Below are 12,410 nucleotides of genomic sequence, written 5' to 3'. Positions count from 1 at the left end.
CAGCATCACGGGAAAGACTTCAAGGGATTCTGAAACAGGCCCTAAAAGCACACTCTGCTATGCAAGGTATAAATAAAAACCTGGTTTAAAAGGGGAAGCATGAGTAACCTGAATAGAGCCAGGCTGAGCAGGGAATGACCCCGACCTGCCTGCTGCATTCGGAGAGCCCCGAGCATCTTTCAGGGCAGGCAGAGACCCGCTGAGAGGAGCTGGGCTGGTCCCCGCAGCACCAGGTGCCTCTGCCAGGGCGAGCAGAGGAGCCGAGGAAACTCAAACCCAAATTTCAGCACAAATCTTCCGCCTGTCACTACGGCGAAAGAGGGATGAAACGAACCTCGTGTCGCACCACGAGAGCGGAGCTCGGCCAGAAATTCCTCACCACGGCTTCTCTGGCATGCTCACACCCCCACCTCTCACCAGGGTGGATTTTAGGACATTTTCCTTTACCTATTTCTCTTGGGAGCGCATTGACTGGGCATCTCCCCTCCCCAACGTACACAACAAACCCCAAGTTTGGGGAGATTTTCCCTGAGACTGCACAGATGCCTCTGCAGGCTGGACAAGCCCCTGAGGGGCACTTGGGTACTGGCACTCACTCACCCACCCCGTACACACCAGCGATGCCCCACGCTCAGCAGCCCCCACGTCCCTGCCCCAGCCAGAAACGCTTCTCAGCGAGGCCAGAAAGTGAGGAAACCCACCCGGGGCACATCAGGGACCTTTTCCCTCCCTCCCTGCATGCCCCTCAACCCTCCTGAGCAACCCCTCAGGACTCCATCAGCAAAACCACGTCCTGAACCCCCCGCTGATGCAACACGGGACCTGCCGGAGCTTTGCAGGTGCTCGAGAAGGGAGCGCCTGACCCTGACCCCCTCCCAGGAGGTGACCGAGCCCAGCTCTGAGGGCAGAGGGGACCCCACGCCCAAAGGGCCAGCACCCCCCAATGCAGGCAGCTTCTGAGCCTTTCCCAGAGCACTTTGCTCAACATGCTCTCGGTGGGTTCACCCCCACCCACGGGGGAAACGCAGGATCCAGGATAGTTCTGACTCCAGTCGGGTCTGCACAGGAGCAGGATCTGTCCCCACACACCCCAGCCTGCCCCGTCCTCGCCTTCATCTGCTTCTCACCTCACACCTGCACACAGGAGCCACAGTTCCGCTCTCAAACCCTGACCCCCCTGCAAGCAGCACCCTACAAACCCAGCACCCCCAGTGCCGGGGGGGTCGGACGGATGGGACCGGGACCTGCTGGGAGCGCAGGAGCAAGGCACGAGACTGAGACAAACCGGGAGCAACGGGAGCGCATCCTCATCCTGCTCCTCCTCCCTCCAGCCCCAGATTTACCCCCACAGCACGGGACAAATGCCCCTTTTGTTTTCCAAATGAGAAATCATGTTGATTTTGAGGTTTTAATTTATTAACGGTGAACATCTGTGCCAGGCAGAGCGGTCGCAGCCTGGCTCCCCAAACCCCGCTCCCGGCTGAGCTGAAGGCAAGCACCAGGCACTGCAACACGAGCAGGAGATGGGGAGGGGGAGACTCTCCCCTACCCATAAAACAAACCACATCCCGCCAGGACCCCGCTGCAGAAATGCAGAGTAAAAGTGGCACCGCTCCGGTCGGGAAGCAACTTCACTGTGGGGAAAGCAGGTTGGGGAGTAAAAGCAGAAAGTGTAAATACTTTGGAAACAACCTCAGAGAAGGGCAAAGCAGGAGATGGCACTTTACAAAAGCTGTGGCTTTGCCCCTACTCAAATCCATCTCAGCAAAGTAAGTTTTTTTTGAAGCTACACCTGGCACAGCGCATTTTAAAAATCCACATTTCCTGCCACAAAAGTCATGGGACACTTTCTCCCCCACCCCACCTTTATTTTCTCTCCTTCCATTTTTTAATACGCCCAATGATGCCGTATTTGTATTCCAGATCCCTCCTGCCGTCAGGTCTGGCTGCATCCAGGAGGGATTGGCTGAGGGACTTTGGACTCTGGAGGAAGGACCCAGCTCACTGGGTGACAGCCACCTGCCGGGAAACCCTCTCAGTGACACAAAGCATCTCACCACCTCCTCCTGTCCCTCCCAGCTGGGAGCCGGGACAGTGATGTGGGGCCACGGGATGCTCAGCAGCGCTGGCCCCTTGCCGGGTGCATGGAGCTCCTGTGGGAGAAGGGGGAGATGTCCAAGAACAAAAATCACAGGTTGTTAAAGGGCGTTTTGGTTTTGTTCAAGGCACCAGGGTCCTGCGCTGCTTCCACACTGTGCTTGGGAACAGCCAGAGCCGCCCAAAAGCCAGCGCAGCCCTTGCACAGGGCTCTGTGGCAAGGTGGCTGCCAGGACACAGCCTGGCAAGTGGCACCCAGAGGGGACACGACACCATACGGGAAGCCCCAGGCCGTGGGAGAGGCTTTTTCCCTCCCAAACGCAAGGTCTCTGCCCACTACCCCTGCCCAAACCCCAGGCCAGTTCAGACGAAAACTCCCGATGCTCAGTCATCTCTGCCAGGTATTTCTTGCCATAAGTTGTCCCCTCAGCCCAGGGATGGCTCCTCCAACAACCTCGTGACCACCCTGAGCCCCAAAGAGTCCCAGGGCCCTTTGCCAACGCTACAGTGGAGCATCTTCCCCCACCTTAGGAGGCAGCGAGACGTCTCCTGCCATCCTTTGCCACCCCAGCCAGGCGCTTCCTTCCCCCGGGAGCTGGGGGTGAAGCCATCAGACAAGCCGGGAGCTGAGGCACCCTTGAAGCCTCATGTCCCTGTGGGGTTTGGGGACAGTCCTGCAGCCAGGGAGCATCGTCCCAGCAGCACCCAGGACCGTGTGGCCAAAGCGGGATCACCCGTGCCGGAAACCCCATCCCGCAGTGGCCGACCCAACCGACGTGCCATGATTCTGGCACATGATGGGTGGCACCCAACCGAGCCGTGAGCCCAGCACAAGCTCCAGCACACGAGCGAGCCACCCCCTGCACCGAGAAGCACCGGCACAAAGTCACTGGGCAAACATATTCCTGCTAACGGGCAGCAGCGGACAACTGGCAAGCAGAGAACGAACGCCGAGGGGCCACCAGGAGAAGGAGATGCTCCTGGGCAGATGGGATCCTGGCACACCCTTCGCTCACAAGCACAAGTTCTGGCCTTACATTTTGCATTAAGCAACCTACCTTGAGCCTTCCTCCGCTGTCCCTCTTTCCTAAGCCTGAAGACATCTCTTACCAAGCCCACGACAGCTTCTCCTAGCTGGTCCCCATCCACATCTCGCTACAGGCAAACAAATAAAGGACAGTCCCCAGCTCAGAGATTCACAATAAGCAGGCAAAAAGAAAATCACTCACCTAAAATCTACAGTTTGTGGAATAAACCAAGACTCGGAGGAAGCAAGTGAACGGCCAGAGCATTCGGGGTCAGGGCTTCGACAGCTCCCGGCCCCCGAGGCGACTCCGCAGCGCGATGCTCGGCTGGCCCTGCCCAAGCACAGGGGAAGCGCTCGCTGCCCCGGACGGCACCGTTGGTGTTTTATGTCTTTATTAGCCTCGGTGCAGTTAAACCCCACTAGATAAACCCAGCTCCGCCAGCGACCTGGCAAAGGTGTGTTGAAATAAGTTGTTTCAACACCGCCCGCTCCGGGCGAGCGGCTCATCCCGGCCGATCCTGGCTGCAGCTCTTGTTTGTTTAAACGGGAGCATCGGTGCCTGAGCAAAAACAACCCTGGGGACAGCATCTCCCCGAGCCTCGGGAGCTGCCAAACAGCCCGCACAGCACACACGGAGCACGTACCCATCACACGGGGGGGGGGTCTTCCTCCTCTTCCTCCTCCTCCCTGGGGGTCTGTAGCTCCCCGCCAGCCCCTCGGCCCAGCCCAGCGCTCCCCAGCCCCGGTCGCGGTTTCCCGGCCGGCTGGTGCCAGCTCCCCACCGAAGCCGGTCACGTGGAGGTTTGCCAATGAGGCAGAATAAACAGCTTCCAAATCACCTCCAAATCAGGGCCCCCAACGGGATTTTTTTCCTCCTCTAGTACTTTCAAAATAAATTTATATATTTTTTTGCACCTTTCTATGGTTTTGAAAGTAATCTTCCAAAGAGAAGTTTTACTAACGCACCTTTCGCCTCCGATAAACGCGCCCAGGAGCCCCCAGCAGAGTTGGAGAAATTTCCTCCCACAACCACCCTCCGCTCCCTATTTTTGCTAAAAAATAAGCACGTTTTGGCTGCTAATCCGGACCCGGCGACGGCGGCACAGGACGAGGGTTTCCGCCGGAACACGCCGCAAAAGACTTTTCGCCAACTTGCCAGGGCACCAGAGCCAGGCGGCAAGTGTCTCCTGGGGCCGGCAAACACCGACACCAGCTCGCCTTACCCGAGCTCGGCAGAGCACATGGCAAACACAGGCTTTTTTTTTTTTTTTCCCCCCTTAAAAAAACACCAAAAGAGAGGATCCCGACTCCCTGTGCAAGCGCTTCGCACACGCAGGGCTCGCTTGCCCGGGTATCCAGGTACCGTCACAGCCAGCCCCGTGCCCACATCCGTGCTGCCAGCGCAAGGCATCGTAATCCCTTAATGACTTCCCTCCAGCTCCATCCCCAGATCTAATCTCTCCTCCAGCAGGATCTTTATAAAATAAAACGTGGCGGACGGACGGGTTGTATTTTCCTCCGCAGCATCACACTGCCGACCTCTGAAGGGAGCAGCTCTCCTCCTCTGCTGCTTCTGCCTCTCAATTCTTCCCTTTCCCTGACGCCGTTCCACTTGCAAACACGTTTTTGTCACGGGCAGTCTGATTACCAGCAACATGTTTTATCAGAGACTTGCCTATGCGATTGCCAAAAGGGGTTTAAATTAGGAAAAGTTAGAAAAAAACCCCTCAAGCAGCGTCTCCGCTGTATTTTATACAACAAACACTTGCGGCGGGGGAAAAAAAAAAAAATTAGGAAGTTTTTCAAGCTGCGCCCAGCCCCATCTTGATCTACAAGTTCTATTTGACTTTAAAAGGTGCAGCACAGCGAGCAGGGGGAGGGGGAAGGTTTTGCAAGATGATAAAATGGGTGCGAGCCCTTCCCCATGCCGCTCTCCCATCAGCTGGCAGAGGAGCGAGGCTTTACCGGCCGAAGCCCCTGCGGCTGCTCGGAGGGACGAGCAGGGCCAGCCCGAAAGGGCAACTCGCTGCCAAACTGATGTCACGGCCCCTGGTTTTATTTTCAAGTGAGTAGCTACCCCTGCGTTTCTCTCAGGTGCAGCGGGGCTCTCCAGAAGCGGCACACAGAGGATTTTTACATCTTCCGAGGCAAACACATGGGTTTCCAAGCTCCAAGTGCATTTGCAGTTTTATTTCCCCTCTTTTTCCTTCCCTCTAACTACGCTGACACAGTGCTCGTCCCTCCGTGGGGAAGATGCCCACGGCGCATCCCTCCCGGGGTAGGACCGAGCCACCCCCCTGCCCCACATAACCCCCACGGCCCCGCCGGAGGAGCTGGAAATCAAAGAAAGACGGGACAGGAAATTTCAAGTTTCCACTTCCAGAAGTGGCAGGTGACACCGAGGTGGCGGCAGGGTCATTTCGGGAGTCCCGGTGCAGAGCAGCAGATAAACCCAGAATGGCCCCCGAGGAGGAGGTGGGACCCCCCCGATGCACCCGGGGAGACGCTGGGGTGCGAGCAGCGGGGAGCATCCCCACGAACCTCCACAAACCACCTGCCAGCCACAACCCGGGGGCTCTCCCGCGCTTCAAAACCACCATCCCACCACGGGGGATGAAGGGGGAAAACCACCCCAGCTCTCCTTTCCACAAATAAGAGAATTTCCCTAAATACTTCAGGCTACCAAACCCCACTCTGCAGTGGGAAACGCGACGCAAAGAGCCATAAATGTGTATTTACTTTTAAACGAGCAAAAGAAAAGCCGGGGACCTCTGGGCTCTCCCGCCTTTCTCCGGATGGAAGAATGAGCCCCGTCCCCGGCTGGGGGCACAGCTCGCCCCCCACCTTGCTGCTACAAAGGCAAACCCAGCACTGCACCTCTCCTCCTCCGGCCTCGCTCCCCCCTTCCACCCTCCCCGCCGGACCAACAAGAAAAGAGTAAGAGGGGGGGAGAAAAAAAAAAAATAAAATAAAAGGAGAGAAAAACCTGAAAGCCAGAGCCTTGCTGCCCCCCTTTCCCCCAGCCCCACAGCGAGACACAAACATCAGCAGACTCAAAGCATCCCCCTCTCCAGCGGCAGAAAAGAAAAGCTCCCGGGGTCTCCGGGCAGCAACTTCACAACTGAGTGCACTCGCATTCCTGCCGGGTTATGAGGAGAGAAAGGGCGAGGGCCCGGACTAGATATTTTAGTGTCACTTGATTTTATACATTGCACAGATTATTTTTTTTTAAAACGCGCCCTGCTCTTCCCTTCCCAAAGGGGGACGTAAAACCTGTGGTCACCCGTCTCTCAGGAAGGTGACCAGGGCTGGACGTGGCGCTTACAGATATTTTTTATATTATTTTTTCTCAGGTCTGAGTATCAGCCCCCTCCCTGTCTCCCCCCAGCAGCAACTTTAATCCATTTTATTTCATTTCGCTCTGTTTGCTCAGCCTTCTTCCCCCCCCCCCCCCCCCCCCCCAGCACGCAAAGTCCCAGCCCTACCCTCGCCTCCTCCTTCCCCAAAGCAGCGAGTGGGGGGCACCCGATGCTCCCCCGGATCCCGCTGGGTGACGCATCCCCGGGGTGCACAGCTAAAGGTGGGGGGGGGGATTTTCCACGCCGATCCCGTTCTCCTGCACTTTTCCCCCCCCACCGAGTCCAACTTCGCGCTGCGTGACGGGGCCAGTTTCTCGCAGCGATTTGGTTTTTATCACAGGAGCGATGCTCGACCCGGGCTCGGAGCGGCGGCATCCCCATCCCCACACCGAACACCCCCGCAAAAGGAGCTTGGGATGGTGGGGAGGAAAAAACCACAAGAACTAATAAATTAAAATTTAAAAAACCAAACAGGTAGCATCTCAAAACAGGGGCTCTTCACCATTATTTGAAGCAGAGGGAGCGGGAGGGCTCGGGAAGGCTCTTCCCCGCCTCGCCCCCACAAAGGGCAGAAGAAAGGCAGGAGCCGGAGCCAGCGAGGGCTTCCCAGCCCTCACAAAAGCTCCCTGGCTCGGCACAGGAAATTTTGTCCCTTCTCCCCCACGTATCCCCCCTCCTCAGTTTGATTTCAGCGACCTGAAGGTGGGGTGGGGGGAAAAAAAAAAAAAAAAAATAGAAAAAGGGGGGGAACGATGGGGTAATTTTTCCAAATCTGATTATCTTCTCCATCCACCCACCCCTGGGGGGTTGTTGGATTTTTTGGATGGACTTTAAGGTGGGGTGGAAATGAAAATTATAAATGAAGAGTTAGATTTCACAAGAGCCTGAGACTTTGCTCCATTTAACTGAGAATACGGGGAGGCATGAAAGGGAACACGTCCACGCAAACACACAAGGACCAGGGTCACACCGCCTGGGCAAGACACATGTTGGGTTGATTTAACATCAAATGCCTGTTCTCCAGCGTAACACATTTCTCGTGTAAATTTTTAACACACAAGAAGAAATTTGTAAAAGTAAATCCTACTTCTGGTTCGGGTTAAAAACAACCCAACCTTTTAATACAGAAACTAATAACATTTTTATTGTATGCCCCACAGCTTTACAATGCTTGCGGAAAAGTGAGGTCTTAATCCGATGCTAAGTTGGTTCTGAGCGTGGTAAAAGGCAAATCTCTGGGTATCGCGGTCTCCCAGCAAGATCGATGGGGATGGAAGAGCTGCCTGAAGCCGACGAGCAATCCCGGGGAGGAATCTGGACACAAATTCCTCTAGGACTATATTAAGAAGAGCAAAAAAAAAAAAAAAAAAAATCCCAGCGCAAGTTTTCAAAGCGGGCGCTTCCCGACCACTACTCCGAGCAAAGTGGAGTTTGCAGATGCCTGTGAATTATTCCCGCTCTCCCCTACGCACATTTTTCATTTGTATTAAAAAGTGCACAGGAGGGGAGAGAGCGAGACAGACAGCCCTTCGCTTATTTTTTTTTTTTTAAAAGAGGAAAGGAAAAAAAAAAAAGCAGAATCACTCCCAAATGGAAAAAGAAAAACCAATTACACTCCACTTGTTCTCTCTTATACACACCTTCGAAACGCGCCTGCCAACTCAAAACAGATTTCCTACCACCAAAAGAAATATTCAGAGCAATCTGCTGCTAACGCAGCACTTTCTGAAGTGCCTTTCTTTTTTAGCGGGAGAGAGGGGGAGAGGGGAGAAGAGACAGAGGCGCGTTTGTTTATCACACAGACGAGGGAGATGGATCAGGGAAGAATAGAAATATCTGAACTTTGCCAGCGCCGGGGCCGGGAGAGCATCTCGCAACGAAGGCGGACACCGGGGTGGGAACGGGATGAAAGAGGCTGATCCGGGGCTCCCAGCGACCCGCCGCCAGCTTCGTTAATCGATATTTGCCCGGGAATTTCTGAACTCCCAGAAGACGACAGCTCCATAATAAAAACTCTTTCCAAACGCGTTATTATTGCTGATATTATTAGTAGCCGCTGCCGGCAGGGTCCCAGCCAGCCCGCCGAGACCTCCCGCAGGCAGCGGGCATCGTGGCGAGGTTATAAAGACCCCCCCAAACCCCTGAAAAAACCCACCCCAAGCTCGCTCTCCCCTTTCAAACAAAGACACACCAAAACCTCTCAAAACTTCGCAACCGGGTGAAACGCGGGCAGGGGCGAAACGCGGGGCAGCCGGCTGCCGTAACCCCCCGTCCGGAATCCAAACCTGCAGGAATTTCTCGGGAATATTCTCCTGCTCCATCCGAAGCCGTGCATTTGTTCCTCCTCTCCCCTCACCTTGCAGTTTGAGTTATTATTTTTTTTTTTTTTTTTTTTTTTTAAGACACCGCGGAGGATTTCCCAGGGCGCTGCCGGAGCGACGGCCGGTCTGGCTGCAGGTTGACGGGGACGGTGGCGGCTGCTTCTCCCAGGAATTTCAAAACTTGGGGTTGACTTATTATTTATCTCGAAGGAGGGAATCGCACCCGCTGGGCCGCTCCTCGGCACGGAGCAGCGGGGCTGGGGCCGAGTTAAAATGCAGTGGGGGGGTGGAAAAGGGAAAAAAACCCACCCAAGCCCCCCCAAGCAGCCGGAATTAGAACAAAACTGCCGGAGAGAAAAGGAAGATGGGGGGAAAAATGGGAAGCACCAACAAAGGGAGCTCAGGGGCGGCTGGCAGGGCAGGGGCTGCCGTGCCCCCCCCCCCGGAGCTGAGCCCCCCCCACAACCCCCTCCCGGGGCTGCGGGACCCCCAGGCGCCGGAGCAGAGGCAAGTCTGGAGCCGGCACCGGCAGCGCGGTTCTCCCGGCGGCAGCGCAAGTTTCCCGGTGCCCGACTAACCCCCCCCCCCCCGCCCCAAACACCCCTCCCCGAGGGGGGCTGCCCCCCCCCCCCCTCCCCTCCGCCGGCCGCCGAAACGCCTCGGGGGGTGAAGGGGGCGGCGGAGACCCCCGCGCCCGCCGCCGGGGCTGCCCCGGGCGCACCGAGGACCCCGCATGCACCGCGACCCCCCCCTTCCTCGGTGCGCAGCGAGCCCCAACCCCCCGGGGGGGGGGACCCCACGCCCCCCCCCCCACCCCCGGCCCCGTTCCCTTTGTCCGGGCGCCGCAACAAACTTCCGAGCGCGGGGGGACGGACCCGCCACGCTCCGGGGTGGAGAGCGGGGGGGGGGGACGGACACACAGACACACGCGACACGGCCAGCACCCCCCCCCCGGGGTGGAGGGGGGTGGGGGGGCGCCCCGAAATCCCTCCCGGTACGGCGGGGGCAGCGCGCACCCCCCGTGGGGCCCCACCCGGACCCTCCCGCTCCGCTCTCACCCACCTGGTCACGCCGAGCTCCGCGGCGGGCATGCGGCCGCGCCGCCTTGGTCCCCCCCCCTCCACCCCCCCGAAAAAAAAAACAACCAAACAACAAAAAAACCAAAAAAAACCCCAAAAAAAACAAACTTCCGACGGGGCGGCCGCGGTGGTGGAGACTTGCGGGGTTAGGAGCGGCGGGACATGGCGGCGGGGGGGGGGGGGGGGGGGGCACCGGCGCCCTGCGGCGGGTGCGGGGCGGCGCCGGGCCGTGGGCAGCCCCGGGGCCGGGCCGGGGCCGTTGCGCGCCCGCTCAGGTCCGGCTCGGCGCGGCGGCGGCGGCGGCAGCGCGGGCGCGGCGGCGCGGGGCGGGCACCGGCCGCCCTACCATAGTTCCTCTAAAACAGGTGCAGCCGCTTTCCCCGCCCGTCCCCCCCATTCTTCTTCCTCCCCCCCCCGGCGGTGGGGAGAGGGGTGCACACCCCCTCCCCGCCCTATTATTTTTTTTTTTTTTTGGTTGCCACCCCCTGCACCCCCACTCCAGTTTATTCCCCCTCGCAGCCCCACGCTTCACCCTGCGTTTTGCTCATTAATGTCTGCGCTAATTGGTTTCTACCATGCCCTGGAGCGGGGTGGGGGTTCGCGGGAGGGAAACTGAGGCAGGGGGGAGAGGGCGGCTGGGGGGGGGGGCACGCCTCCACCTGCACCGCACAGGGGGCAGAGTCACTGACCCCATTTCACAGATGGGAACAGCAAGGCGCGGAGCTGGTGACCCCAGCAGCCCCCAGCCTGGCTCTGTCACACCCCGACATCCCATCCTGCCAGCAGGCAGCGGGTCCCCAGCACCCCTGGGGGGGGGGGGAGAGGGACCCAAACCATCACCTGGATACTGGACTCCAAACCTCCACAAGGATTCTGGACCCAAAGCATCACCCGAGCGCTGGGGCCGCCTCTGAGCGGGTCGGGGAGATGCTGCCGGCCGCTGGGCGCTCTGGCCCGGCCGCTAAAACCATCTTGGCGTTGCCGTTTGGGAGCTGATGCTCCCACCTGGGCGGGTTGGGGACAGACGGATGGAATCTCACGTGGAAGGAGTGAAATAAAGTTTTTCGAGGCGCGTTGAAGCCAGTGTGGTTCAGTAGGCCACTCCACAGTCTCCTTTTTTTACTTCAAAAGTAGCTTTTTTGAAATTTCTGTTTTATGGACAGATAAAATAGTTTTAAAAGGTGAAATTGGAATGAAAAGTATTTCAGCCCACCTGGATTTTTTTCCCCTATAATTTAGTTTTTTTACAGGAAAACTGTTTTTAAAAAAATAATCTTGTTCTTGAATGAAAAGCCTGTATCTGGGAATTTCTGTGCCATGGAAAAGCTGCTTCCCCCAGGACAAGCTCTGGTGACCCCAGCACAGATCCCAGCAGACCCACCAGCTTTGCCCCCCCCAGAATCTCTCAAGGGGACGAACACGCTGAGGGTGAGGGCAGGGCCAGCTGCGAGGGCCCGGCTGGCTCCTAGGCTGCGCCTAGCCTTAAACCCAAGTCTTAACCCAACCCTTATGGAGGCCTGGGATTTTCCAGAGGGCTCAGCTTGTTTTCAGGCGGCTCTGGGGCTCCCATCGGATGAGCGTTTGCTGCACACCCACTTCTGCAGAATCAGGAGCCCAATTTTCTTGGAAGAGGCCCCCCAGGACCCATTTCTCAGAAGCGTGGTGCCCGGCGCTGCGGGCAGGGGAGGTCTCCGCTTCCTGCCACCGTGCTTTCCTTCGGAGAGGGACAGCTTTCCCCTCTTCCTTGTGATGAAAAATCAGATGAAAAAAGACTCTAGCCAGCCCTCTCTGTGCTCCCTGACCTTGATGGTATTTTCTCCATCGCAGGCAGGGGATTTCCAGCAAGGGTCCGACCCGGTGCTCAGCACGATGCTGAATGTTCAGAGCCCCTTCTGTGCTCAGGATTCGGAGGTACGGGACACCCCAACCCCTTTCAGGGCTGGCTACCACATGGGAAGCGGAGCGGCTTCGATTCCCCCCCAGCTCAGACCAGATCCCTCCCGGCACACTGCAGACCCATGAAGCGTCGGTAGCTCTGAGACCGGTGTGATGAGTTTGCTCTCCACACGCAGAGGGGCAGCCCCGCAGAGATTTGCTGCCCTCCCCAGCCCCACCATCATTCCCAGGGGTGGCCTTGACCCACAGTAGCCAAACGAAGGCACCGCAAGTCACTGCCTGTCCCTGGCTCGGCCGGGATGATTCTCCTCAGGCATTTTTGTGGGTTCAAGGAGTTTTATTTCCCTCCCAGATACATAAAAACTGTTTTTCCATTCGCCTCCCCAAATTTCTACTCTAATACCCAGGGTTCTGACTTCAATGTGTTATACACCCAAGTATCAGCCTATGAAAAACAGAATATATTTTTTAAATCCCAAACGGGCACTTTTCTGAGTGAAAAACAGCTTTGAGTGACGAGCCTCGTCAAACCTGCCCTTGCCCTCTTTTCTCAACTTAAGAATAGCCCCTTTGAAGACATCAAATAGCATCTGAGCAGGAAGGATTTGCACAAAAAGACATGGGCAGCCAT

General features: G+C 57.3%; 1 protein-coding gene across 1 annotated transcript in view; it reads right to left on the bottom strand.

Moving 5' to 3' along the window:
• FOXP4 (forkhead box P4) overlaps positions 1-9,944 on the bottom strand; it is a 61,382-nt gene extending 51,438 nt beyond the window's left edge. The window contains exon 1 of the mRNA XM_074850273.1: positions 9,867-9,944. The gene's annotated coding sequence lies outside the window, so the exon portion shown is untranslated. The remainder of the gene's footprint in view (positions 1-9,866) is intronic.
• Positions 9,945-12,410: the final 2,466 nt, after the last annotated feature.

Source organism: Strix aluco, chromosome 25 (assembly GCF_031877795.1).
Source record: "Strix aluco isolate bStrAlu1 chromosome 25, bStrAlu1.hap1, whole genome shotgun sequence".
NCBI lineage: Eukaryota > Metazoa > Chordata > Aves > Strigiformes > Strigidae > Strix > Strix aluco.
The sequence above is the reverse complement of the archived record's forward strand: the minus strand, read 5'-3'. Positions and strand labels throughout refer to the sequence as shown.